The sequence below is a fragment of the Mirounga angustirostris genome, unplaced genomic scaffold (genome assembly GCF_029215605.1).
Source record: "Mirounga angustirostris isolate CCGP_5_RB_7025 unplaced genomic scaffold, mMirAng1.0.hap1 SCAF_4, whole genome shotgun sequence".
In the NCBI taxonomy this organism is placed as follows: Eukaryota; Metazoa; Chordata; class Mammalia; order Carnivora; family Phocidae; genus Mirounga; species Mirounga angustirostris.
Genome location: NW_026991712.1, coordinates 178768970 through 178795215, shown reverse-complemented (window position 1 = coordinate 178795215; position 26246 = coordinate 178768970). Strand labels below are relative to the sequence as shown.

Below are 26246 nucleotides of genomic sequence, written 5' to 3'. Positions count from 1 at the left end.
GGGGCACCTGGCTGGCTCAGTCGGTGGAGCATACAACTCTTGATCTTGGAGTTCTGGGTTCGAGGCCCATGTTGGGTGTAGAGATTGCTTAAAAATAAAGTCTGGGGGCACCTGGGTGGCTCAGCAGTTAATCATCTGCCTTTGGCTAGGGTCATGACCCCAGGGTCTTAGGATCAAGCTCCACGTTGGGCTCCCAGCTCAGCAGGGAGTCTGCTTCTCCCTCTGCTTCTCCCCCTGCTTGTGTTCTCTCTCTCTCTCAAATAAATAAATAAAAAATCTTTAAAAAATAAATCAAATCAAACCTTGGGATGCCTCAGTCTGTTGGGTGGCTCAGTCTGTTAAGCATCTGACTCTTGGTTTCAGCTCAGGTCATGATCTCAGGGTCATAGGATCCACCGCTTCGTTGGGCTCTGCTGAGCATGGAGCCTGCTTAGGATTCTCTCTCTCCCTCTCCCTCTGCCCCTCCCCATGCACTTGTGCACCATCTCTCTCTCTCAAAAAAAACAAAAACAAAAACAAAAAACTTAAAGAATCATCCACACTCCTTTCTATTATGTATGTATGTATAGATGGATGGATATATAAGGACATTTATTCCAGCATTATTTGTCATAGCAAAAAATTGGAGATTATCATTTGCCTACTTTATTTTTTTTTAAGATTTTATTCATTTATTTGAGAGAGGGAGAGATAGTGAGAGAGAGTGCGAGTGGTGGGGAGCAGCAAAGGGAGAGGGAGAGGCAGGCTCCCCGCTGAGCAGGGAGCCTGATGCAGGACTCAATCTCAGGACCCTGGGATCATGACCTGAGCCAAAGGCAGATGCTTAACCAACTGAAACACCCAGGTACCCTGACCACTTTATATATTGTTTTGATTTTTTACAGTGGACATTGCAGTGGACTAAATATTTATGTCTCCCCTCCACCCCCACCAAATTTATGTGTTGAAATCCCAACCTCCAGTGTGATGGCGTGTGGAGATGGGGCATTTTAGAGGTGATCAGATCTCAAGGGCAGAGCCCTTCTGATGGGATACGTGCCCGTCTAAGAAGAGGCCCCAGAGAGATTCCTCACCCCTTCGTCCATGTGAGGATATAGCAAAAAAAATAAAAAAATAAATAATAAATGCTTGTCTCTGAACTAGGAAGCGGGTCCTCAGCAGACACTGAATCTGCTGGTGCCTTGGTCTCAGACTTCCCAGTGTCCGGGACCAGGAGAAAATAAATTCCTGTTGCTTAGAAGCCACCCAGTGTATGGTATTTTGTTACAGCAACCCAGGCCAACTAAGAACAACATGTGTTTGTGTAACTGAAAACAAAGGACAAATAAGAGGGCGATGTGTAGGCTAGCTGGCTTATAACCCAGAGCAGCTGGCCACAGGTGCCTCCCTGGCTCACAGTCCGGGTGCCGCTGTGCCTGGCCAAGGCTATTTTGGGTTTTCTTCTCCCACACGCCACATGAGCAGGGGAAACAGTGTCTGACAAGGGGGACCAGCAGTGGGAAATAGGCAGTCTGCTTCAGAGACCAAATGCCTCTGATCTATGCTGTCTTCTTAGGGACAAGTCAGACCCTGCTGATACCATGGGCTTGTCTCTAGAAGCTGGGGTCTCTCTCCTCGGCTCCGACTTCATGGGCTCCACTCGGGACTGGGTAAACAAACAGCCGGGTATGTTCTCTGAGCATCGTGGGGAAATAAGTCCCAAGTCTAGCTCTGCCTGTTGGGTGATTTATCTGCCTCATTAACCCACACAGGCTAGAGGTCACTGTGGGGAACTTCTCTTTGATAACGATCTCCCCAACAAATATTCATGCAGCTGTGGGAGGAATATTAGGACTTCCTCCTGCCTTCAAGGAATTGGCAATGTATAATTATACAAGTCCAGAAGACACAGGTACCTCCAAGTTAGGGTCCCGTAGAGACTAAGAGAACTCTGGGAAGCTTCCATTTCGGGGGCAGGGGGGGTGTTCCCAGTATACTACCAAATGAAGAAATGCTAAAATAGCTTTACAAAAATTACAGTACATTTTAAATGTTTCCATTAAGCAAATTGACCCTTTTAAGACACACACCAATCACAATGTGATTATGCTAATTAGAAGGTGACAGGAGCGGCGCCTGGGTGGCTCAGTTGGTTAAGTGACTGCCTTAGGCTCAGATCATGATCCTGGAGTCCCGGGATCAAGCCCCACATCGCCGGGGGGGTGGGGTGGGGGTTCCTGCTCAGCAGGGAGTCTGCTTCTCCCTCTGACCCTCCCCCCCTCGTGTTCTCTCTCTCATTCCCTCTCTCTCTCTCAAATAAATAAATAAAATCTTTAAAAAAAAGTTTGAAAAAATTAGAAGGTGATGGGAATTATAATTTTATTTTATTTTTTTTAAGATTTTATTTATTTGTGAGAGAGAATGAGAGACAGAGAGCATGAGAGGGAGGAGGGTCAGAGGGAGAAGCAGACTCCCTGCTGAGCAGGGAGCCCGATGCGGGACTCGATCCAGGGACTCCAGGATCAGGACCTGAGCCGAAGGCAGTCGCTTAACCGACTGAGCCACCCAGGCGCCCGGTGATGGGAATTATAAAAATATTCATGGCCTGGTAAGGGGACACAGATTTAAAGTCGCCGGGTAGGTGTCTTCTCTCGCTCCGGTCTGTGCTGCACGCTGCTGGTTGGTGCCGACTCCTGTCTGCCCATGTCTTTCTCTGTCACGTCACACACCTGCTTTGTTTTCACCTCTGCATTTATCCCTGCCAGAAAACGTCTTGTCTCTTTATTGGCTGAATGTCCCCTTTAAAATATAAGTGCCACAAGTCGGGAGCCTTCTCTGTCCACATCACCGCTGTCTGGCACATGGTAAGTGCTGCATAAATGTTTGTTCAGTGAGCGGATGTATGATATCCTCGTTTATGTGAGGTCAGGTGCATCCACAGACACAATGGGATTTCGTGATAAGAAATAGTACGTGATGGTTCCCAGGGAGGCAGCTTGTATGATGAAAGCGCAGAGCCCTGCGCCAGGGCTCCGGTCCCCGTTCAGCTGCTATCTGCTGAGTAACCTTGGGCCAAATGCCACTCTTCCCCATGGCTCAGTTTCCCCATTGGCAACATGGGGGAGGGGCAGACTGGCAGATCACTGGGGTCCCCCTGACCCTGGCGTCCTATGGATTCACGGAGGTGATACTCGGGCTGGATTTTCAGAGATGAGTGCGTGGGGAGGAAGGGGAAGGTGTTCTCCAACTCCAACTGTTCTTTCTCTCTGAAGGATGGCATTAGGAGGGGAAAATCTGCTCAAGAGACCATCGCTAGGTGAAAAAGCAAGGTTCAGAAGGATTTATCTAGAATGATCTCATTTTTGCAAAAGTCAATAATCATGTTACTACATATAGAAAAGGTTGAGGAATACACACCACGCTGTTGAGGGTGTGGCTCTGCAGGTTGGAGCATTTTAGGGAGATTTCACTTCATGTGCTTTGGATTTATATAGTGCTTAAATTTTGTTTTATGCATTTTATTTGTAATCAGTTCTTTTTAAAGATAAAAATTAACCTTTTTACATTGAATTGTTTTTTAAATTTTTATTTGTTTAAAGATTTTATTTATTTTTGTGAGAGAGAGAGAGAGAGAGAGCGTGAATGGGGGGAGGGGCAGAGGGAGAAGCAGACTCCCCACTATGCAGGGAGCCTGATGTGGGACTCGATCCCAGGACCCTGGGATCATGACCTAAGCCGAAGGCAGACACTTAACCAACTGAGCCACCCAGGCATCCATTGAATTGGGTGTTCTAAAAGATTTATTTATTTATTTTAGGGAGAGCGAGAGCGAGCAGGGTGGGGGAGGGGCAGAGGGAGATGGAGAGAGAATCTCAAGCAGAATCCCCGCTGAGCGAGGAGCCTGATGTGGGTCTCCATCTCGTGACCCTGAGATCATGACCCGAGCCAAAATCAAGAGTCAGATGCCTAACTGACTGAGCAACTCAGGCGCCCCTACACTGAATTGTTTTAAAATTTATTATACATGTACCTTTTTCCTTTCTTCATAGAAAGTTCTGTTTTGTTTTTCGGATGAGCCAAGATAATCAGTTGTAGTAATTCTCCTAGAAGGATTTGAAGTATGCAGGATTAATTTGTCTTTAAGCTGAATGCCCCTAGATGACAGGACCTTGAGTTGACTTTACGATGTACAAAAGAATATATGTGACATATTTAAGTTAGAAGGCATAATAAACTGAGGACTTGCTGCCCAATTTAGGAATTACAACATTACTGATTATGTGTCTCTCTCTGTCCCATACCCTGGGTCCACACCAGAGGAAACCACTCTCCTAAATTCTGTGTTTAACAGTCCTTTCTTTTTATTACTATTTCCCTTAAAAAAATTTTTTTTGAAGATTTTATTTAGGGGTGCTTGGGTGGCTCAGTTGGTTAAGCCTGTTCCCACTGCTTGTGCTCTCTCTCTCTCACTCTCTCTCTCTGTCAAATGAATAAGATTTTATTTATTTATTTGACAGAGAGAGTGAGCACAAGGGGAGTGGCAGGCAGAAGGAGAGCAAGCCCGACATGGGGCTTGATCCCAGGACTCTGGGATCATGACCTGAGCGAAAGGTAGACGCTCAATCGACTGAGCCACCCAGGTGCCCCTCCATTAAAAATTTTTTTATGGGGGCGGAAGGGGAAGGTGTTCTCCAACTCCAACTGTTCTTTCTCTCTGAAGGATGGCATTAGGAGGGGAAAATCTGCTCAAGAGACCATCGCTAGGTGAAAAAGCAAGGTTCAGAAGGATTTATCTAGAATGATCTCATTTTGCAAAAGATCAAGAGTATGAGACTCTTGATCTCAGGGTTTTAAGTTCGAGCCCCACGTTGGGTACAGAGATTACTTTTAAAAAGTTTTTTATGGGGGTGCCTGGGTGGCTCAGTCGTTAAGTATCTGTCTTCAGCTCAGGTCATGATCCTGAGGTCCCGGGATTGAGTCCCACATCAGGCTCCCTGCTCAGCAGGGAGTCTGCTTCTGCCTCTGACCCTCACCCCACTTGTGCTCTCTCTCTCTTCAAATAAATAAAAAAAATCTTTAGGGTACCTGGGTGGCTCAGTCGTTAAGCGTCTGCCTTCGGCTCGGGTCGTGATCCCGGGGTCCTGGGATCAAGTTCTGCATTGGGCTCCCTGCTTGGCAGGAAGCCTGCTTCTCCCTCTCCCACTCGCCCTACTTGTGTTCCTGCTCTCGCTATCTCTCTGTTAAATAAATAAATAAAATCTTAAAAAAAATAAAAATAAAAGTTTTTTATGATAAATACATATATCTTTAATTGATATATTTGTGAAAATTCATCAAGCTGTATACCTGTAATTTGTCTACTTTTCTATAAATGTCCATCTGTATGTATGAACATCAATGAAAAGTTAACAAAAAGCACAGGTGCTCAGGCAGTCCCACTTTAAGACCAAGGTCGGAGGGACCCCTGCCCTGGGTTCTGCTTTAGAAGACCCTGCTCAGTAATGAGTCCACACAGACAGAGGACTGTGCCCCTTCCACTCCCCCTGCAAAGCATAGCCTCATTCCTTCACCTTGCTCCAGGTACCCAAATTGCTGTTTTGTTTGTTTTAAGATTTTATTAATTTTTTTGAGACAGAGAGAGCCTGACATTCAGTGGATCCTAGGACCCCGAGATCATAACCTGAGCCAAAGGCCGACTGAGCTTAACCAACTAAGCCACCCAGGTGCCCATCCAGGTACCCAAATTGTTATGATGGTGTATTTGTCAAGATCGGAACATAGAAAAATATTTTATTTAACAGTTTGTTAGCTTGATTGGTGGTTGTTAAGTATTTTAGACCTAGTTATGTGAATCTCTACTGGTGCTCTTTTTGTTTTGTTTTGTTTTAAGTAAACTCAAACCTAGCATGGGGCTCAAATTCATGACTCCAAGATCAAGAGTCATATGTTCTACCAAATGAGCCAGCCAGGCGCCCCCACCCCCACTGGTACTCTTGTTCTAGGCCCTGCAAATGTTAGGGGTACTGTACACAGGGCCTAATCCCAGAGGAGATGGGGTACTAGGATTTTTAAAAAGTTCCTGAGCTGGGGTTCCTGGGTCGCTCAGTCAGTTAAGTGCCTACATCAAGCTCCCTGCTCAGTGGGGAGCCTGCTTCTCCCTCTCTCTCTGCAGCTGCCCCTTCTTATGTTCTCTCTCTCTCATAAATAAATAAAATCTTTTAAAAAATAAAAATAAAAATAAATAAAAGCTCCTCAGCTTATTCTCATGTATAGCCAGAGTTGAGATTCTCTGTTTTAAGATAGCTTTTGATTAGTTTTGATGGAGCTAATGTATCCCTTCCTTTATGGTTTGTGTTTTGTTATTTGTTGTTGTTTTTTTTTTTAATCTTAAGAAACCCTTTTGGGGTGCCAGGGTGGTTCAGTCGGTTAGGCGTCTGCCTTCAGCTCAGGTCATGATCCTGGGGTCCTGCTCAGCAGGGAGTCTGCTTCTCCCTCTGCCCCTTCCCCTGCATGTGCTCTCTCACTCGTGATCTCTCTCTCTCATAAATAAATAAAATATATTTTTTTTAGATTTTATTTATTTATTTGATAGAGAGCAGGAGAGCACAGGCAGAGGGAGAGGCAGAGGGAGAGGGAGAAGCAGGCTTCCCGCTGAGCAGGGAGCCTGATGTGGGGCTCGATCCCAGCACCTTGGGATCATGACCTGAGCCGAAGACAGATGCTTAACCAACTGAGCCACCCAGGCGCTCCATAAATAAATAAAGTCTTAAAAAAAAAAAAAAAAAAGAAAGAAACCCTCTTTACCCTGAGCTCATAACAATCATCCCATATTTTTCTGAAAGTTTTAAGGTTTTGCTTTCATACTTAATATCTGGATTGATTTTTGTATGCGTGTAGTGAGATGAGCTCCGTTGCATTTCTTTCCAAACGGGCTGCAGATGATCCCTCGCCAGTCCCTTCTTGCCGGTTGGCATTGTCACCCATATCATGCTGTGGGTCTGCTCTGGGCCTCTTTCCTGATCTGTCCGGTAGGCTTCCTTTTCTGTAGTTAATATTTATGACTCATGTGATTTGTCTCATTTTTCCATGAAAACAAACAAACAAACAAACAAACCCTACTACTCTTAGGAAAGACTCTGAAACTCATTCACCCAGATCCGTGATTGCTAATGGTGTTAAAAATGACACCACTCCCAACGTGTTTCTGAATTTAACAGGGATCACACTTCAAGCCAAAGGAAAGAAGCTCCAGCAAGTGACATTTCAGCTGAGCTAGCCATTGAGTGGGGTGTGATGGGGGAGGAGGCCAGCAGCAAGGTCCAGGGGCCCCCCTAAATCATGACACCCAGGAAGCAGCCCCTGCCAGACACATAGGCCGACCCTAGCACACAGGTAAACACTTCACAGAATTGGGGCAGCGGGAATTTGAAGAATTTGTTTACTTCTCAAGTGGACAGAGGGGGAGATTGGAGAGAGGAGGACTAGAGAAGTATTTGGCTGGCCCCTGCCATTTATTTGGGATTTCTGGCATCGGATAAATCTGCATCAATACCTAGGCGTTGAACCTGATCCTTTCTCCAGGGCCAAATGCAGCCTTTGCAACACAGAGTGAACTCTATTTAGAGTGTCGGGTTTTTTTTCAGATGAATGACAGTCTACCTTAGTGAAAACAAAGCACTAGATTTTTGGACCGTGAAGACCAGGGTTTGAGCATCGGCTCTGCCTGCTCAGAACTGAATTTAGGTCTCCATTTCCTCCTTTATAAAGTTAGGGTATGGGGCGCCTGGGTGGCTCAGTCGGTAAGCGTCTGCCTTCAGTGTAGGTCCTGATCCCAGGGCCAGTGGGGAGCCTGCTTCCCCCTCTCCCTCTGATGTTTCCCCTGCTTGTGCTCTCTCTCTCTGTCAAATAAATTTTTAAAAATCTTAAAAAAAAATAAAGTTAGGGTAATACTGCCTCCATCAAAAAGTTCTAAAGAGGGGCGCCTGGCTGGCCCAGTCTGAAGAGCATGTGACTCTTGATCTCAGGGTCGTGAATTTGAGTCCCATGTTGGGTGTAGAGATTACTTAAATAAATAAAACTTTTAATACTTAAAAAAAAGTTCTAATGAGCTGAAGTCTTGGAAAAGTCTTTTTAAGCTGCACAGCTCCTGCCAAGTGTTAGCTGTATGGATAAGGTGCCCGTCTGGCCCCTAGTTGAAATCATCCGGAATGACTACGCTCAGAGCTTCTCCTAAGGGAGAAAAAAAAAAGAGGTATTTGAGTTGATGTTTTGTAATTCACTTACCCTAAATAACACTGGGCAAGAGCTGAATCACAGCACATGAATTATAGCCTGGACATAAGATTGTTGGAAACATTCCCCAACATTTTTAGCCAAAACTTTGTTCATTCCTCAATGTTCTCCCTCTTCTGCATCCCACACCCAGCCAAGGACTGACTCAGCCTCAACGGAGAAGTAGCTTGAATTCAACAACATTGTATTTAACATCTTTTTTTAAAAGAATATTTATTTATTTTAAGGAGGCTCCACACCCAACGTGGGGCTTGAACTCACAACCCTGAGATCAAGAGTCACACACTCTGCCAACCAAACCATCCAGGTGCCCCATATTCAGCATCTTCCTATATTCCTACATTGAGCCAGACTTCTTCAGGTCAGGAAGGCCTCGGCACTAGAGGTCCTCAAGAGACCAAAGCAGAAGTTGTCAGAGATGTCATAAAGTGATTCAGACATTAGCCAGAGGATGTACTAAGGGATAAACAGCAAGATTCCTTCCAGCTCTAAAGTTGGACATGGAAGAGCTCCCACCCTCTAGAAGCGGACAGTCTAGTTAGGGAGATAAGGCACAAACCACATGAGTATGTGTAGAAAAAAGGCCAAAATGAGTGACAATGAAGAAAGTGCTCTAAGACCTCAGAGACGAGTGGGGACTGGAGAGGGATGCATTCTGGGAGGTGAATGTTGACTCACAGGTGTAGGACTGGGAAGGGAGAAAAGGAGGAGAAAAAACAGGTGTGGGAAGAGGCAACCAACCATATTAGCCAAGGCTGGAATCCAATCCAACAACCACTTACTGAGCATATCTCCGAGGCAGATACAAACATAAATAAGAATTTCAGTCCTGAAGAAATCTTGAAATACCTCTTGGTGTCAGTCCCATGACTACTTCTTCAAGCTGAAACCGGTTGGTTCTGTGGCAACGGGGTAGGTGGTTCTCTGCTTCAGGGCAGCGATCCACTGGAATAAGGTGGAAACCTGATCCAAGGATGGTGCATTAGCATCGTGACGAGAGTGGGCTTCTGGGCTCATTCTTCCATTTGTTCCTCCAGCCCCCTCAACCCTTTTGCAATCCATTACCCACATAATATCCACTTCCATTTTGGGGCACCTGGCAGGCTTAGTAGGTAGAGCATGAGACGCCTGATCACTGGGTGGAGAGTTCGAGCCCCACGCAAACTGGGGTAGAATTTACTTAAAAAAGAAAAGGGGCACCTGGGTGGCTCAGTCAGTTAAACGTCTGCCTTCTGCCCGGGTCATGATCTCGGGGTCCTAGGATTGAGTCCCACATCGGGCTCCCTGCTCAGTGGGGAGTCTGCTTCTCCCTCTGCCTCTGTTCCTCCTCTCCCCACTCATTCTCTCTCTCAAATAAATAAATAAGATCTTTAAAACAAAAAAGATTGTAGGTTGAAATAAGTATAAGGAAGAAAGATAAAGCAAGGGAAAGGTATTCTTGATGGTCACAAAGGGCTTAAGGAAGTGCTGTCTGAGATCTGATGATGTGGAGGAGGCTTCCATGTGCAGATCTCGAGGCAAAGCAGAAGAGGCAGAGGGAGGGGCGCCTGGGTGGCTCAGTCGGTTAAGCGTCTGCCTTCAGCTCAGGTCATGATCCCAGGGTCCTGGGATCGAGCCCTGCATTGGGCTCCCTGCTTGGCGGAAAGCCTGCTTCTCCCTCTCCCACTCCCCCTGCTTGTGTTCCCTCTCTTGCTGTGTCTCTCTCTGTCAAATAAATAAATAAAATCTTAAAAAAAAAAAAAAAAGAAGAGGCAGAGGGAACAGTGGAGATAAAGCTGGGAACTAGGAATAAGCATCGTGTATCTGAATGACCATTGCAAGGAAAGGTGGCTATTTTTTTTACCGGGTGAAGCATGTGGGTTTAACCCAGTAAGGCACTCCCTTTTAGCTATAGTCAGCTTAATAAATCAGCCTACGTGACTTGGGACAACTCAAGTTGGAAGGTTTGGACCAGCTGTCACTGAAGGAAGGGAGGGTCCTTGGTAACTGCCAATCGGCATACACAGATTTTAGGGCAGCAACACTTCAGCCTAAAGGAAGGAGTACAGCTTGCTAGTCAGTGGGAGGTGACTAATCCAACCGGACAAATTCTCCGTACATTCTGGACATTGTTGAGGCCTTGTAGAACTCAAGGGCACTCGCACACATTTTCAGATCTGTGAGTTACGCAGGCGGGGTCTTCAGCCTCATATTGTAGACGAGGAAGCTGAAGGAGAATGACCTGCCTGTGACACAGTAAGCTACAAGCTAGGCTGAGACCCAGTTTTCCTGACCCCTGATGGAGTGTTCATTCCTTACAGAAGACTGCCACATGGTCCCCAAGATGCTGGGGTCAGAATTCTGAAAAGCTGATGAGTGGGAAAAGCCCACTCCTTCCTTCTCTCAGCCCACCTTTGCATCTTTAATTATAAATATGCCACTTTCCATTTCCAGACACAATTTCTGGGGCCTCTATTCCTCTCCAAATCCATGTTCAACTTTCTCTCACACCCTCGTTAATATTTACTGATGATAACGTTAAATGTAGCATTTCGAATGTGATGGGGCGCTTGGGTGGCCCAGTCAAGTAAGCATCTGTCTTTGGCTCAGGTCATGATCCTGGGGGTCCTGGGATCGAGCCCCAAGTTGGGCTCCTTACTCAGCAGGGAGCCTGCTTCTCCCTCTGCCCCTCACACCACTCTCGTGTTCTCTCTCACTCTCTCTCTCAAATAAATACATAGATAAAATCTTTAAAAAAATAATAATAAACATTATTTCGAATGTGAGAATATTGCATTTGCATGAGGGATAAATCTTAAATCAATGACACAAGTAATTTTGGGGAGCAGCAGAGTCCAATAGAAATATAATGTGAGCCATACATGTAATTTAAAATTCTCTAGTAGCCACATTCAAATCATAAAAAGGGACAAGGTTGGGGTGCCTGGGTGACTCAGTTGGCTGAGCGTCTGACTCTTGATTTTGGCTCGGGTCATGACCTCAGGGTCGTGAGATCAAGCCCAGTGTCCGGCTCTGTGCTTAGCATGGAATCTGCTTGAGATTCTCTCCCTCTTCCTCTCCCTCTGTCCCTCCCCCACCCCAGAGCATGCATATGCTCTCTCTCTCTCTCAAAATAAATAAATCACTCTTTCTTTTAAAGGGGGACAGGGTTCATTTTAATATATTTAATTCAGTATATAAACATATTGTTTAAAACATAATCAATATAAAATATTAAAGAGATAGTTTAGATTCTTTTTATTGACTAAGTCTTCAAAACCTGGTGCACATTTTACACTTGTAGTACATTTTAGTCTGGATTGGCCACATTTCAAATGTGCAATGGCTACTGTACCAGATGTGCAGCTCTCAGAGTCGAACTGCTAGTGTTCAGGGGCGCCTGGCTGGCTCAGTCGGTGGGGCATGCGACTCTTGACCTCAGGGTTGTAGGTTCGAGCCCCACATTGGGTGTAGAGATGACTTAAAGAAAAAAAAAGAGAGAGAGAGAATTGCTAGTGTCTGAGTCTGAACAGTGTGAAGTTGGCAGACATCCTTTTTCTTTCTTTCTTTTTTTTTTTTTAAAGATTTTATTTTTATTATTTATTTGACAGAGAGACACAGCGAGAGAGGGAACACAAGCAGGGGGAGTGGGAGAGGGAGAAGCAGGCTCCCTGCAGAGCGGGGAGCCCGAAGCGGGACTCGATCCCAGGACCCCGGGATCATGACCTGAGCTGAAGGCAGTCGCTTAACCGACTGAGCCACCCAGGCGCCCCTTTTTCTTTTTTTTAGAGAGAGAGTGCTCAGTGTTGGCAGAGGGACAGAGAGAGAGAGAGAGAATTTTAAGTAGACTTTGTGCTGAGCACGGAGCCCAATGCGGGGCTTGATCTCATGACCCTGAGCCAAAAACAAGAGTCAGACGCTTAACCAACCTTGTTAAGGGCAACGTGTCTTCTAATGTCCCAGCTGTCACACTAGAAGAACCAGTACCCTCCAAGAAATAGAAATGAAAAGGAACTATAGTTGACTTGACTTTTAAAACTGTGGAAGATTAAACTAGAAGGGCTCTCTGAGATTCTCTGGTCCAGAAGTCGGCAAACCTCAACCCTGGACCAGATCGGGCTCACTGCCTGTTTTATTCGACAGCCTTGGGAACTAACAATGGTTTTTACATATTTAAGTGGTTAAAAAATAACTGAAGAAAGAATAATGCTTCATGATATGAGAATATTACATCAAATTTGAATGTGTAATAAGAACATTTTATTGGAACATCTTCACACTCATTTGCTTACATTTTGTCTGTGGCTACTTTTGAGCTACAATGAGATGATATGGCAGGTGAGTGGCCGCCACAGAGACGATATGGCCCATCAAGCCCAACATGGTATAGTCTGGCCTTTTACAAAAGAAATTGGCTGACCCCTGGACTAGACCAGCAGTTCCCGTTCTGTTGGTGGGGAATTGAGGCGCACAGAGAAGAAAGGACCAGGCTGAGATCACACAGTCTGCCAGTGGCCAAATGAGAACCCTTTGGTTTCCCTGTTAGGGCTCTTTTCAACTATCCTACCACCTCAAAGCGGTTAAGAAGCGTCCTGGTTTATCATGACAACCACTTGGTCCTTGGTCCTTTTGTATGTTTTCTCTCAGAGCCTTTCCACACACAGGCCTGATGTAGGCTTTAGAATGAGCCGGCTGCATCTGTAACCTCAAGAGGGCAGCCCTGGCTAAGGTGACTCCAAAGTGCAAAGTCTTATCCAAGAGAACCAAAATCCCAAATCCAATCAATATGTTGTCCTGTCCCCCCAACCCCACCCAAAAGAAAGAAAATAGGTCAGAAGGGCCTGAATTGGTTTTGATGATGATCTGCATATATACGAGTAGAAATGCAAGACAGTTTCATCATATTTTAAACCAGCTGCCAAAGGTGAATTCGAGCACACAGAAAAAATCCCCACATCTGGCTAGAACAGAAGGCACGGAAGCCAAATCAGTGGCAAAAGAAAGGTAGGCATTTCAGAGAGAAACACCCACACATTAAACACACACACACACACACACACACACTTTTCTGAGTATTGGGGGGACATAGAGAGGAAATTAGTTCTCCCACAGCCCTAGGGACAGTTTTAAGTAGGCGAGTGGAGCTGTGCTCATGACCCAGATTTGTCCTCGTTCTGAGTGGGCTGAAGAAGAGTTTCCATCTCTTCATTTGGGGAAGGCTAATCATAAAATGGGGCTAGTGGGGCTTGCAGCCTAGTATCAGGGAGGTATTTATGAAGCATAATTAATGTTTGCAGCGGGTTTGGGGATCCTCCAGATTAAAAGGTGCCCTGTGCAAGGTGCAAGATGGATGGGTGTTACTTCGAGGGCAGATACATTCTGTGGGTATCACCACTGTTGTTGTTTACTAAGGACAAAAGTAGGTTAAGACTATGTGGCACAATCCTTCAACGTGACCCAGAACAGAGGAAACCTGTATAGGGAGACTATCACATCAAATGGTGTAGAGAAATTTCACGGAGAATGCACAAATCCCCAGAGGCAGAATGGTTGGCTTCATGACACCTAATCATGCTAGAAGAAATCTGGTGGGGCTAAGTGGAAAAACACATATGGCACTTCCGTCTTTACAAGGAAGGGGGTTGAGTTGCATTACTCAGCGCACATATTTCCTCAGCCTGAGCTTGACTTCTGAGATCTTCTGAGAACTGAGTATTTTTTCAAGGTAATCCTAAAAGGCCTGGTGCTGGGTAACAGCAGGAACTAGGTTGGAAGTCTAATTAAGCATCCCCATATTACAACACTTAAAAACACTTAGGGGAATCCCAGTGAGTTCCTAATGTCTAATTCCTAGATTTAATCCTAAATTACGCCACTGAATCCTCTTGTATGACCTAGGCTAATTATGTAATATCTAATCACCAGCGATAATGTTGAAAAACTGAAAATGATGGCATGAGTCATTTTACTTCTCCTTGTAGATATTCCATCAGAACCAAAGATAAGGGCTTCTCCCAGGAATAAACCTTAGCATGGGGCACCTGGCTGGCTCAGTCGGTAGAGCACATGGCTCTTGATCTCAGGGTCATGAGTTTGAGCCCCAAGTTGGGGGTAGAGTTTACTTAAAAAACAAAGCAAAACAAAACAAAACAAAAACACCTTAGCATATAGGAAATAGCTTTCAAACTCCAACAATCAAGTATATTACTTTAGTCCCTGGAATGGCAAGAAAATGGAAATGCACTGAATGGGATTTTTTTTCTTAGTTATTCTTATCAGATAGCACTTTGTCCAGATCAGTCCTATAATGTGTGCCAAGATCATATAGATTTATCATGAAAATAAATAGTCTGGTGTACTTGAGGTGTGTTAAGAAATTTTCAGCAGAGGGGCAGCTGAGTGGCTCAGTTGGTTAAGAGTCTGACTCTTGATTTCTGCTCAGATCATGATCTTAGGGTCATGAGATTAAGCCCTGCATCAGGCTCTGTGCTCAGTGCAAGTCTGCTTGGGATTCTCTCCCTCTCCCTCTGTCCCCCAACCCTGTCTCATGTGTGCAAGCTCTCTCTCTGTGAAATAAATAAATAAATAAATAAATAAATAAATAAATAAATAAATAAATAAAATCTTAAAAAAAAAAATGAAATCCTCAGCAGAAACATCAGTACATTTGAAGTTTTATTATTACCTAGAAAAGTAAATCCACATCTCCAATACAGTATTTGCTTTGGAAATTATAATCTACCAAAAAACAAAACAAAACAAAGAAAGAAAAGGAGAGGTAATATAATACTTATGGGCTCGGTATTATAAATGTAACTTGAGGGGTGCCTGGCTGGCTCAGTCAGAAGAGCATGTAACTCTTGATCTCGGGGTCTTTTTTTTTTTTTTTTAAAGATTTATTTATTTGACACAGAGAAAGAGAGAAAGGACAAGCAGAGGGAGCAGCAAGCAGAGTGAGAGGGAGAAGCAGGCTTCCTGCTGAGCAGAGAGCCCAACTCCAGGACCCTGGGATCATGACCTGAGCCAAAGGCAGACACTCAATTGACTGAACCACCCAAGTGCCCCAATGGGGTTGTGAGTTTGAGTCCCATGTGGGGTGTAGCGATCACTTAAATAAAAATAAAAACAAATAAATGAATAAATAAATGTAACTTGGAACTTAATTTATGACATTCACATAAAGCTAGCTGACTTAGATGGTTTTTTGGCCTTTTTATACTTTGTCAGCTCTGTGATGTAACGTGGGTTAAAAGGTGAAATCCCATTTTATGTAATGTTGTAGTCCATCCTTGAGTTTCAAGCCAGTTGACAGACACTTTAGGTTTTGATATATCCCTCTGAGGGGGGAAAAAAAAGTCTAAGTAACAATGACCATGTTTCCACATTTATATATTTCTCATTTAAGGAGTCAAAAAACTCAGTGGACTTTATCCTAACTCTCCCAATCATAAACACATCCGACATGAATAGCTTTTCTCAGATGACAAAGCACTTTTACAGCTGTTCTCTGCTTTTATTGGATCTTCAAAACAACCCTGTGGGATAGATGGGGCATGGGTAGTGTAGATATTTAATAGATAATTCCTAAAATGAATTCAGTGAATATTTATTGAGCAACTACTGTTTGCCAGGCACTATTTTAGGTAATGACCAGTCGGTGGCAAATAAACCACACAAAGATCCTGCCAAAAACGTTTAAGGGACATACCCAAGAACATAGGGAGTAAATCAAAACCTTTTGGCCAGTGTACTGTGTCATCAGTCTCATATTAAGTTGGAAAAATGAAGCACAGATAACTTATGTATCTTGATGTTGTCTCTTAGCATAAGTGGTATTTCTCACACACACTCAACTACATCTCATCAGCATTTGCACCCATGTGTTCTGGCTTCTGGCCTTCACTAGATGAACTCTATCTGTCTGTCTATCATCTATCTATCTATCATCTATCTATCTATCTATCTATCTATCTATCATCTATCATCTATCTATTATTTTTGGATAGGAAGTAGGATTTATTGATGGATATGAATAAGGAGAGAGCAGTGCCGAAGTTCTCATGAGTGCAGGGCATGCTGTGTGTTCAGAGGGCCACCATTGGTGATGTATTTGACCCCATGGCCACCTGGGATGCGCTTTTCAGCCACCATGTCTTTAAATCCATTCACAATAAACCCAGTAAAACCACACTTCTTGAAGATGTGGATCTTCCTGCCTGCGGCCAGGGAACTTGGACTTGGCCCTGCCTAGAGTCTCAGTCACATGCTTCTTGCTAGCTCAATCACATGTTCTGCATGTTGGTACGGATGGACATGATGACCTGGCCGACGTGGGCCCTGGTCACTGTGCCCTGAGGCTTTCCAGAGGCACTTGCATACCTGTCTGGGGCTTAGATTGGGGATAGCATGAGGTCAGACATGAATGTCCCTGTCTCCAAGGTCCCTTAAGGCAACTCATACAGGCAGCAGGCTGCATATACTACCAAGGAGGGGGCTGTTTGCAGCCCTTGCACACTGGGCCCCATGGGGAAAGAGCACATTTGGCTTAATTGGCTGCAGATGGATGAACGATTTTATACTCCTATACAAAGTCAGTTCCTTCCTCTATGCAGTTCTTCTCCCCTACTTAAGAACATGGATCCAGTCACACTCTCCTGCCCACATCAATTGTCTACTGTGTATAAGCAGGGTTATAAAAAACTATTGTAGGGGTGTCTGGGTGGTTCAGTTGGTTAAGCATCTGACTCTTGGTTTGGCTCAGGTCATGATCTCAGGGTTGTGGAACTGAGCCCCACATTGGGCTCTCTGCTCAATGGGGAGCCTGCTTCTCCCTCTCCCTCTGGCTGCCACTCCCCCTGGCTTGTGCCCTCTCTCTCTGCCAAATAAATAAGATCTTAAAAAAAATAAAGACAAGTTCAACTATTCAGAGGATTTTCAAGAAAAACAAAAAACCCAAAAACTTGTTCTGTTTTTCTCCAAAAGGTAGAACTATAACCAATGGTTAGAAACAGCTAGCATGGGGGCGCCTGGGTGGCTCAGTCGTTAAGCATTTGCCTTTGGCTCAGGTCATGATTTCAGGGTCCTGGGATGGAGCCCTGCCATCGGGCTCCCTGCTCCACAGGAAGCCTGCTTCTCCCTCTCCCACCTGCTTGTGTTCCCTTTCTGGCTGTGTCTGTCTGTCAAATAAATAAAATCTTAAAAAAAATAAAAATAAAAATAAAGGGGCGCCTGGGTGGCTCAGTTGGTTAAGCGACTGACTTCAGCTCAGGTCATGATCCTGGAGTCCTGGGAACGAGTCCCACATCAGGCTCCCTGCTCAGCAGGGAGTCTGCTTCTCCCTCTGACCCTCCTCCCTCTCATGCTCTCTCTCATTCTCTCTCTTGCAAATAAATAAAATCTTAATAAATAAATAAATAAATAAATACATAAATAAATAAATACATAAATAAATAAATAAATAAATAAATACATAAATAAATAAATAAATAAATAAATAAAAATAAAGAAACATCCAGCATGGGGTGCCTGAGTGGTTCAGTCAGTTAAGCATCTGCCTTCGGCTCAGGTCATGATCCCAGGGTCCTGGGATCGAGCCCCACGTTGGACTCCCTGCTCAGAGGGGAGTCTGCTCCTCCCTCTCCCTCTGTCCCTCTGCATCCTCCCCACCCCCCACCGCTCATGCTCTTTCTCGCTTGCTCTCTAATAAATAAATTATTTAAAAAAGAAACAAAACAGGGCGCCTGGGTGGCTCAGATGGTTAAGCGTCTGCCTTCGGCTCAGGTCACGATCTCAGGGTCCTGGGATCGAGTCCCGCATCGGGCTCCCTGCTCCTTGGGAGCCCGCTCCTCCCTCTGCCTCTCTCTCTCTCTCATGAATAAATAAATAAAATCTTTAAAAAACAACAACAACAACAAGATCCACCATGATATTTGTACAAATAATTTCAATTTCTCCAATATAATAGATGCTACACTTTCTTAAAATAAGAAAGGAGATATGGGGGTACCTGGCTGGCTCCCTTTGGTTGAGCACGTGACTCTTGATCTCAGGGTTATGAGTTCAAGACCCATGTGAGGCATAGAGCTTACTAATAAGTAAATAAGAAGAAAGGAGATATGTCTTTTTAAAAATGTGGTACTCTTGGACCTCTCAAGGACGTCAAATACTCATGATATATCCTCTGTGCCAACAACTGATGCCCTCATACCATAGGAAATAAATCTCAAGTCAACTAACTGGTTTGTGAAGGAAATGGCCTTTAGTTCCTCAGCCATATTTAAGTTCTACATCAGTGATTTTCAGGGGGTGTGAGAAAGTCCCACAAGGTAGATGTACCAGAATGCCCTAGGATTCTGATATTCCACTGTAGGGAGACCGTCATCCTCAGCCCCCAAATGAATCATTACAGAACAAATCAGGGTACCTGATAGAAGTACAGTGTGTGCAGTTTAAGACTACATAAGCTAGCCAGTGCAACATTTCATGAGTATTAGGAAATATAAACAACCATATAATATTCTAGGCTGCATCCAAATTAAGAAATACTTCCATTTTAAGATTTTATTTATTTATTTATTTGACAGAGAGAGAGAGAGTGTTCAAGCAGGGGGAGCAGCAGAGGGAGAGGGAGAAGCAGGCTCTCTGCTGATTAGGGAGCCCTATTCAGGGGCTCGGTCCCAGGACCCCAGGCTCATGACCTGAGCTGAAAGCAGACGCTTATCCGACTGAGCCACCCAGGTGCCCCAAATTGATAAATACTTCCAATAGAGATGGTTTCAATGACTATTCAGCATAAATATTTCAGAATAAAATACACATAATACTTTATATCTGTATTTTATCACATGATCCTCTAAGAAATGATAAGGTAATACAATTGAAAATAAAAATTTTAGCTGATCTATATTTATCAGTATACAGGATTCTAACAGTGGAGCTCAAACCCAGGATGATAAATAAGTTCAAATAAAGCACACAGCCAATCTGGTTAACTGTCATTCACTGGGGATTGCTGTGACTAGAGCAGGCTCCAATAGGTGTGGGGAACCTATTGAAAGGAAACATCCGGGGCATTTCACTCTTAAAGGCATTACCATTCTTGTGACAGAGTCAATTTGCCATCATTTACAGAAGTCCAACAAAAGCTGCAGAGTCATCAGGGATTATTGGGGGCACACGCTTGAGAAACCAGGGCAAAGTCTGCTTTGTTGCATCTCTAAGCACTGCATAACTGGCTGAATCACCTCAGACTGCTGGTGAGCACTGATGGTTATATAAATTCCAGGAAAAGCTCTCTGCTAGATTCTTTGTCCTACTGACCAAATTATTCCAAGTACTGACCAAACTCCCAAGTTCAGAATTTGCAGAGTTTATCAGAGAGGGAGACGAACCATGAGAGACTATGGACCCTGGGAAACAAACTGAGGGTTTCAGAGGGGAGGGGGTAACAGGGTGATGGGTATTAAGGAGGGCACGTACTGTGATGAGCACGGGATGTTATACATAACTAATGAATCGTTGAACACTACGTCAAAAACTAATGATGTGGGACGCCTGGGTGGCTCAGTCGGTTAAGTGTCTGCCTTCAGCTCAGGTCATGATCTCAGGGTCCTGGGATCGAGCCCCGCATCGGGCTCCCTGCTCAGTGGGGAGCCTGCTTCTCCTCTGCCTCTTCTGCCGGCTCTGCCTGCCGCTCCCCCTGCTTGTGCTATCTCTCTGACATAAATAAAATCTCAAAAAAAAACCCACAAAAAACTAATGATGTACTATACAGTGGCTAACTGAACATAATAAAAAAATAAAAATAAAGAATTTGCAGCATTTATAGGAAGATAGTATTCTTTTTCCAAAGAAATTGTGTATTATTCATGTCATTATGGAACAGATACAAGGCTAGAAGCAGACCATATCCTGAAGGTGTAATAATTCTTCCAGAAGCCTAAAGGTTTTGAGTTCCTGATTCTTGCACTGACCCAGGAGCTTTCTGAAATGGAATGAACCTTCTACCTTCACCGTCCCTGGCATCTTCCCCTCTAAGTCTACAGCAGTATTTTTCCCAAAGTGACTCCAGACTCACTTTTTTTCTTCAGTCTAGTCCAGTCAAGCTCTTGCCCCACTGCTCCACCCAACTGTTCGTATCAAGGTCACCAATGACCTCTGTGGTGCTCCAACAGTCAGTCCTCCTGCCTCATCTTAACCTCTTGGCAGTTTTCCACAGTTGGTCACATTGATCACTCCCTCCTCCTGCAGTTTCTTCCTCTGACTTCTGGGACACTGCCCTCTCTGGGTTTTCCTCCTCCCTAACTCCTTTGTTCCTTCAGTTAGCTGCTTTGTGAGTTCCTGACTTCTGAGACCTTTCTTAAGTGTGAAAGTGCCCCAGGGTTTTCCTGTTTTTTTTTTTTTTTTTTCCCTTCGTACTTCCCTTGGTGACGTCATCCAGTTTCAGACTTCAAATTCCACTCATACGCTGACAACTCCCAAACTTTCTCCTTCCCTGTCTTGCTTGCTGTCTCTCTCCCCGTTTCTCTCTCACACACACAGTCCCACAGACACAATATACATATATACCGTATATCTCCTAAATAATACATAAAAATACAGATCTTCAGAACTTCTTCCTGAACTCATATCCAGCAGCCTACCTAATGTCTCCATCTGAACATCTAATACCTCAAACTGAACATACTGAAAACTGAGCTCTTAATAATTCCTCCATAAAACTGTTCTAGTCAGTGTTCCCTATTTCAGTTGATTGCAACTTGAGCTTTCTAGTTGCTCAGGTCAAATACCTCAGGCTCATCTTTGACTCCTCTTATCAACTCTATGTTCAATCCATCAGCAAGGCCCTCTGGATTCACCTTCAAAATATATCCAGGATCCCTTAGCCAGTGAAGCCACCCCTATCTTTCTCTTGGGTTACTAAAATAACCTCCTCATGGGCCCCTGCTTCTAGCCTTATTTGTCTCTTCTCCCCCTCCCACCACCACCCCTGCACCCCTCTCCCCAAGCCAGTTAAACTTCATGAGAACAGAGATCTGATTGCTTTCTTCAGTGATATAATATCCTAAGTACTTGGCACAAAGTTGATGCTCAAAAATTATTTGTTAAATAAAGTAATAAAGATCTTGACTTTTTATAAGTCTTTTTGATGTCTATACAGGCCATTTAAACCATGATGCCAAAACAATAAATCTACAGGTTTCATATAATCTGCACAATTATCAGGATAGAATCTTGTTATAGGGATGACCATTTGTACTCTGGCAAGACAAATGTTGGGTTGTTCCAGGAGTCTTTTTTATTTTCATAGATGTGTTTCTGTTTCTTTAAGAAACATACTACTGGCTGCAAAGATTTGTTCTTTGAACTCCAGTTCTTCTGAAATGCTGAATTTCTGAGTTTTGCCTCAAAGGGGAAGACGATTACAGCATGTGGGAGTACTTCACCGCTGCCAAAAATATTTTGAAGAACTTCCCATATTACTAGTCTCTAAAAGAGCTTATTTATCCTTACCAGGAAAAGGTTATTACGGTTATTGTTTTAAATTCCCTCCTATGCTAAAATTTGACATGAAAAGCTGTCCTTTCCTGGAACAATGGTTGGAGATCTTCAGTATTTCTACATTGTTTAGAAAAGCTGCACACAATCTACACCAAATGCCAAAAAAATAAGCCCAAGGGGCCTAGCACATACCGCTTAGATTCTGCCCTGGCTGTCTAAAGGATCTTGGTATAATGAAAGGTTCCGGTTAACATCCAATCTCTCTCAGGGAACACAAAATTGTACATATTAATTCAGAAGCACAGTTGAAAAAGAAAGAAAAACAGGAACGATGGATTGGTGATTGTGGAATTCTCTAGTCCTGCATTGTTTGACAAAATGAAACCAGTCCTAGGACTACATGCAAAGCATTTTTACTCCAAGGGCAGATCATGAGATTATTGTTAATTCAGAATCTGTTTATCTGAACATGGCCCTCTGCACGTTTAAAGTCCACCTGTTTAATACTGTTTGGGCTTTCTGGCTTCGGAAGTTGGAAAATGTTTTGAGGCCAACATTAGGATGGGAGAGGAATTTCCGAATTTGTTTTGCCTGTATGCCATTGGTCATGAGAGGTGAACAGTGCAAAATACCACCTATTTAAAAAACACAAATTCATAATATTTTGTACAAAAAAAAGGATGCACTTTTAGTATTAAGTGTAATAAAGGTATGAAATAAGGTGTTTATAAATAAAAACAAATTCTAGGAATTAGAATTGTTAAATAGATCCTTTACATCTGCACAAAGTGAAAGAAGGATTGTACATTCTCTAAATTTCAACTGCCTGGCTCGTAAAGGCATGATATTTTGTGTGCGTTATTAGGATAATCTATCCTAATTCCCAATAAAACGAATGTGTCATACTACTTAATTTTGTTTGTGCAGGCAAAAAGTAACAGCATTTTCAAAACCATTATTTTCATAAACTCTCAATACCAAAAAAATACAATATTGTGCTTTATAGAATATTGAGATAGCGTATGAAAAATTAAAATTCCATGCAGTGCTTTAGTCAAATTGAAACGAAGACAAAATTTGGGATCTAACAGCCACTCCTCAGATGTTCCTTTCATCTGGAAGCGATCAAATCCTGATCTGCTCACTCGAAAATATATTTTTTAAACTTTTCATCCTATCATTATGAGCTTAACTCCCCTAGTACTGAAACAGATAACCAACCCCCTGTAATTACACATTGTAAGGGGGGAGAAAAAACCCTCCTGTAGCTGCAACACCAAAAGACTTGTGCCAGAAAAGGCTGGCTCGGTTATGAACGCACGCTGCTGTGAAGAAAAACAAAACTTGGGGGGGGGGGGCGGGGAACAACCCCTCGTTAAACCAAAATACCTTGCACAAAAAGCAAGGCTGGAAGACAAATACAGCAGCTTTACTCTTGAATTTCCTGGCTTTGTTGATTCCAGCCGCAAAGTTAACATCAAATTGCCAAGATTCACATTTAAATATTCCCTTGAAATCAGAAAAACAATAGCTCTTTCAGGATTTGAAATGACACTGAAGGCACGTAATATTTTACTGAGTCAATCTGCTGTTTACCTACTCATAAAGGGCTTAAAAAAGAAGTTAAATGGAAGATTTTCTCAACAGACAGAAATAAAGTATTCCAATCTATTGTTCCAGTTTACGGCTCAGCTCGAAATAATGGGCTATAAAACCTATCCGAGACCAGTTGCGCAATGCGTGCCTCGCAGCCAGCCAATGAGCAGCAACGTCTCGGTTCTCCTACTGGTGACAGCACTTCAAAGACACTTTTTTTTTTTTTTTTAAAAGAGCCCGACCTCTCGGTTACGCTGGTGCTCGGCCCCTTTGTCGGGTCTCCCAGCTCTCGAAGCTCGGCGCTTTTCTGTTTGCAAAGCGCCACTACGGTTCGAGGCAGTGGCATCCAAGCCCACCTGCAGCCCCCACCGCACAAGGCTGCAGAAAGCGCCTTCCTTCTCAGCGCGAACTACGGCTTCCCACGGTGGCGTTCGGGGCACGGCCACATAAAATGCACTCCTTCCACAGAGCGAGGGCGGGGGTGAGAAGACCCGCGTTGGAAGGGCTCAGAGGGCAGAAGGGATTTGGGACTGTGCGCACGACCCTCAGCTGCCGGTCGGGGTCACACGCAGCGCTCAGCCAGCCCGGCTCCGGGACGACGGCGCCCGAGCCCAGAGGCGGAGAACAAAGAGGACGCGCTCGCCTTCGCGGCTGGGGGGCCACCCGGGCGCCGTCGCCAGCCCCGCCCCCTGCCGGCCGCGGCGGCGCGCGCCCCTCCCCCGCCACCCTGCCCCCTCGGCCCCGCGAAATGGCGGCCGCGCCACAAAATGGCAGCCGCGCCAGGCCAAGAGCGGGCGCAGGCGGAGAAATAAAAGGCGCCGCGGGCCCCTCCCCCCCCCGCCCGGGCCTCCCCGGGGTGGCCGTCCGGGCGACCCTCCTTGAGCACCGGCGCGCCTTCGCGCCCCACGCCGCCGCACCGGCCTCCCCTCGCCGCGTCGGCCGCTTCTCGAGTCCACAAACGAGGCGGCGCCCTTGTGCGTGCGCTGCCTTTGCGCTTCCAAAGGTGCCCCACTGCCGGAGGCTCTCACTTAAGGGGACTAAAACCGAGCGAACTGAGCGTCGCACAACAGACGGGCGACCCCTGCCCGCCCAGGGCGCTTCTCGGGCTGGCGCGGGGAGGGAGCAGCCCTTTCCTAGGCTCTCCACACCCGCAGCTTTAGCTCTTGGCCACCAAAGTGAAGACAGGAAGGGGGAATCAAAGGACAATCCCCCCCCCAAGCGAGGGGAAATTAAGGAAACGGGTTCAGGAGCCCCAGACCAGTACTTCGGTAGCCGCGTGGAATCCCAATGCGGAGCCCACGCTCGAGAGCCAGAGAAGAGCCACGGGCGGCCCACGAGTGCGCGGGCAGCTCCAGAGAGCGGATGTCGGCTTTCACTCCACCACGTAAACCTCCAGTGAGCGTTTTAGGTTTTTCATCGCTCCCCCTGCCCTCTCCCTTCTCCCCGTGGTCAGGGGCCTCGGGGCTAGGCACAGGCAGAGGAAGGAGCGGCTGCTGCAGTCCCCATGCTTTTTCCCCTGGCGTGAGGGTCTCGGTGGTCTCGGGCTTTGCTTTGGCCATGGCGTGATGGATGGACGCGGGGCGGTGACGGTGTGTTTTGGATGTTTCGCTTTCTCTCAAACGCTCGCTTCCCTGCGCTCCCCATCCCCCAGCTTCCCTTGGCCTCCGTCTTTCCAGAAACTTCTCAGGGAAACAGCAAAAAAGCCGCAGGCTCAGCCACTGCCTCCCTTCCGGAGCATGCGCGCCGGATCGGGCGGCAAGTTCGCCGCGCGCGTGTGCAAGTGTGAGAGTGGGACGTGCGCGCGCGCCGGGCGGGGCGGGGCGGGGCGGTTCGCTCTCACAATGAAGGGAACAGGTTTTTTTCTCCCCTCCCCCCACGTTCCGTCGTTGCGCCAGCGCGTTGGGGCAACTCCCCTGGCCTCTGGAAGGGGGGGAGGGGCAGGACCGAAGCGCTCGAATCGTTGCTCCACGCGCCTGCGCAGCAGGTCGTCTCTGCCGACCTGTGTTCTCCGCGCTGCTTGCGGGAGCGTCTTTGATATGAAGTGCGTCTGAGCATCTCGGTTGCGCACTACTCCCTGTTTCCTCAGCTCCCACTCGGGGGAACTGTATCCTCTTGAGGGGTTTCCTCGAGCTTAGCCTTCCCTTTGTGCCAAAGGGATGAGGTCGGGCTGTGTCTGGTTGGCTCCCTTCCACTCCTGCGTGCGCCATGTTTGGTCGGGCTCCTGACTGGATCGAGTCCCCGCAGTGTGGTGGAGCCTTCTCCAAACGGGGGTCGGGGGGAGAGACAGCGCCGGCCGCAGGACCGGGTGGTGGCTGGGGCTGGCTTCCGTCAGGAGCTGCCTGCAGTTCTTGCTCACTAAGCCAAAGTAAAGGCGTCCTTTATTTGGAACGCTGCCCCGGGTCGCCGAGGCAAGCCTCTGCTGGGGCTGGCGGGGCTGGCCGCTAGGTTTGCCCTCGGTGTGTGGCTGCGGACAAAGGAAGGGCCTGGGCGTACAGCCTGGGCTCCCTGGGCTGACTTGAGCTTGGAGAGTGGTAACCATAGTAACAGCTTTTACTCTTTCTCAAGGTGCCTTTGGTTTTATTTTCCTTTCCTCTTAGGAGTGTGGGGGAAATTACTGCCAGGGTTGTGGGTTCTTAAAAAAGCCACCCGCCCTCCCCCCAGCTCTTTTAACTTGCCATGTAATCCACTTCCATGCAAGCCCGTTTCTGAAATCCAGCAGGTTAAGGTTAAGTAAGGTTCCCTTGGCAGGGCACGGAGGTCGGCCAGGTCTCCAGTCCGAGCTTTGTTTCCTTGCCCCCTTTCTTTTGAAAGACCTTCGTTCCGCTGGTGGAGTAATAGCCTTCCTATATTCGTTTAGCGTGTCCTGTACCTTCAGATCCTTAGAGATACAAGGTTTAGAA

General features: G+C 45.7%; 1 protein-coding gene, 1 long non-coding RNA gene and 1 other non-coding gene across 5 annotated transcripts in view; 1 reads left to right on the top strand and 2 right to left on the bottom strand.

Moving 5' to 3' along the window:
- Positions 1-3376: 3376 nt before the first annotated feature.
- LOC123860039 (uncharacterized) overlaps positions 3377-26246 on the bottom strand; it is a 31052-nt gene continuing 8182 nt past the window's right edge. The window contains exons 3-4 of one of the 3 annotated variants that reach the window (XR_010411085.1): positions 11606-11730; positions 3377-8208 (exon numbers count right to left, since the gene is read on the bottom strand). This is a non-coding gene — a long non-coding RNA (uncharacterized LOC123860039). Of the gene's footprint in view, positions 8209-8381; positions 9235-10011; positions 11731-26246 lie in introns of those variants that run through there. The other 2 variants (XR_010411086.1, XR_006794644.3) reach the window with 2 other exon arrangements.
- Positions 16677-16809, bottom strand: LOC123860700 (small nucleolar RNA SNORA70). Its single transcript, XR_006794818.1, has one exon. It is a non-coding gene; the product is annotated as a small nucleolar RNA SNORA70 (small nucleolar RNA).
- The window catches only part of SPEN (spen family transcriptional repressor), a 103400-nt gene continuing 101795 nt past the window's right edge, over positions 24642-26246 (top strand). Inside the window, exon 1 of the mRNA XM_045898619.3 lies at positions 24642-24741. The gene's annotated coding sequence lies outside the window, so the exon portion shown is untranslated. The remainder of the gene's footprint in view (positions 24742-26246) is intronic.